The 2,973-nt window shown below is 38.7% G+C and overlaps 1 pseudogene; it reads right to left on the reverse strand.

Moving 5' to 3' along the window:
• Positions 1-658, reverse strand: part of LOC110298017 — a 3,116-nt pseudogene extending 2,458 nt beyond the window's left edge.
• Positions 659-2,973: the final 2,315 nt, after the last annotated feature.

Consider the following 2,973-nt stretch of genomic DNA (forward strand, 5'->3'; position numbering starts at 1 on the left):
AGGCTGGCCTCAAACTCAGAAATCTGCCTGCTTCTGCTTCCCAGTTTTTGGATTAAAGGCATGTGCCACTACTGCCCGGCTCATTATGTCTTTTTAGGAGTCAAAATGTAAATGAGTATAGAACGATATATCAACTTCTAAGTCTATAATGCTCAGGTAAGTACCCTGTCAGCAAAAGTGGAGGTTTTCCACCTGTTACTGTTTTATTCTTTGTTTCCTGTATCCTCCTACTCTTTACCTTGTATTCGTGGGCGACCTCTTCAATGAGAGCTGTTTGGTGACTGTGGTGTTCTTGAGATCGCTTACAAAGCCAGCAGATGGCCATCATGTCCTCTTTACAGAAGAGCTGGAGTTTCTCTCCATGTTGTATACAGGCATTCACCTTCTCCTTCTCCTTTGGGATAAACATGAAGCCATCGAGCCTCTCTACTATGTTGGCAACATGTCGATTAGGCCTCAGATTCCCAAATGGGTAAGGAACTTGGCACACAGGGCAGCTCCCCTCCCCTTTTGTGTTTCTGTGGGACTCATAGTGCAGTGTAATGCAGGCTCTGCAGAAGCTGTGGTTACAGTCAGCACTCACAGGTTCCTTCAGGAGCTCCAGACAGATAGGACAGGTCACCTCCTCCTTTATCATCTCCAGGAGTGATGAGGCCATAGTTGCTGTGATCCTGTGTCTGCCTGTCTTGACTTCTCACACTTCTGCACAGATGGCTGTGTGACAGCGATGGAGAAAAGGACCAAGTAAGAAGTGGAAGATCAAAATCAATCCTGTGCAGAGGTCAAGGAAGGACCACCATAACAAGTTAAAAGAACAAAGGAAGAAGTATGGAAGGAGGTTTGGTGATATTGCAAGTAGTACTTTGTCATACTGCAAGTGCAGTACCTTTAGGTCACCTCAAATGACAAATTTCATGTATGGGAATGTTATCCCCCTTTTATTGAATAGTAGAAAGAATTTACTGTCAACATCCTTATGCCACCTCCCTTCTGTTCTTCCCTGTCTTTCCAAGGCACCATCTTCAGTGTCAAAAACACCAAACCTCTCATACCTCTGGCCACTCCTCTACTGCCAGGACTCACTCTCATCCCCTTATTGCCACTTTCTTAACAGAAAGAGCTGATGCTGACATGAAGTGGAAACACTCCCATGCACATATGCAATGATTTCTCTGATTGTCATCTAATAAAAGACCACACATGTGTTTGTTCACATGGTTAATTTAATCCCTGTGCTAGATGTATAGAGATGGCCACTTAAGAGGGTAATTTGTCTTCAATACACTGAAAAGGTATGAAAATCATGGAGTCTTCTTTCACAGGTGCCTGCTCTAACCCATAGAGGTCACCAAAGAAAAAAAGTTGGCTACTAGGACACAACTGGTAGCCAGAACAAAGTATATGTGGAATTATGCCCCCAGTTACTTGGGGGCTATGAGCAATCTGTGTCTCTAAATGATTTTATCTTGGTCAAGAAGTTTGCCTAAAACATTGAAGGGTGACTCCAGGTATGTGTGCCACCATGATACTGACTGAGATCAAGACTATATCAAAAATTATTCTGAAAAATACACAGATTTTTCTCTCCCAATAACATGTAATATTAGTTCAGCATGAAAAACCAATGGACAAGTCACACCATACTGACAAACTGAAGAAATGAAACTCCTGTTAGCTAAGTGGTGGTGCATACCTTTAAGTCAGGCAGATCTTTGAGTCCAAGACCTGCCTGGTCTACAGAGTAAGTTCCAGGATACCTACTGATAAAGAGATACTTTGTCTCACTGACCACACCCCAAAGATCCAAGAAACTCTCATCATTCTTTGGCTGAGAAATATTTGAAAAAATATTTTTCTGTAATTAAATTTCAAAACTGTTTATAAATAGACATAAATTTTCCTACTGTGAAGCCTTACATGAAAAGCCCACTGCTATTCTCATTGCAAATTTAGAGCAATGGAAAATCTTTAAAATCATTTATAAAACAAGCATACTTATTTTTGTCACCTCTATTCATCACAGCAGGGCAAGTACTTGGAGTAAGTGCAAACTCAAAAACTAAAATAAAATAAAAGGTATGCAAGTAAGAGTCTTTTTACAAATGAAAAAAGCCGATGAACTCAGTAAAGATGGATATGTAATATTCCATATAGAAAACTCAAAAATAATGAGCCAACATGATAACAAAATTAAGACACTCAGCCCGTGAGAAAGAAATTAAGGAAATAATACCCTTTTCAATAGCCATGAATAATATAAAATATCTTAATATAAGTCTAACCAAGTCAGGGAAAGTTGTGTATGAAAAGAATGTCAAGTCCCTGAAGAAGGACATTGAAGAAGGTATCAGAAGATCAAAGGATCTCCCATGCTCATGGATAGGCAGGATTAATATAGTGAAAATTGCCATCTTCTAAAAAGCAAGCCCCACCAAAATTCCAACATAATTTTTATAGACCTTTCAAGAGCAATTCTCAATTTCATATAGAAAAAAAAATCTAAGACAGCCCAAACAATTCTGAACAATAAAAGAACTTTGGGAGGAATCACTGTTCCTGACCTAAAGCTGTACAGAGCAGTAATGGTAAAAACCACATGATATTGGTACAGAAACAGACATGTTAATCAACAAAGTCAAATAGAAGACTCAGAAATAAATATCTATGGATGCTTGATTTTTTATAAAGAAGCTGAAACTATACAATAGGAAAAAAAACTCACCTTCAACAAATGGTTCTGGGCTAACTTGATGTCTATACATAGAAGAATGCAAATAGATCCATATTTATCACCCTGTACAAAATGCAAGTCTAAGTGGATCAAAGACCTCAACATAAAACCTAATATATCAAATTTCATAGAAGAGAATGTGGGGAATAACCTTTATCACATTTGTACAGAAGACAATTTGCTGAACAAAACACTAATGGCTCAGGCTCCAAGATGAACACATTTATAAATGGGACTTCTTG

Source organism: Mus caroli, chromosome 7 (genome assembly GCF_900094665.2).
Source record: "Mus caroli chromosome 7, CAROLI_EIJ_v1.1, whole genome shotgun sequence".
Taxonomy (NCBI): domain Eukaryota; kingdom Metazoa; phylum Chordata; class Mammalia; order Rodentia; family Muridae; genus Mus; species Mus caroli.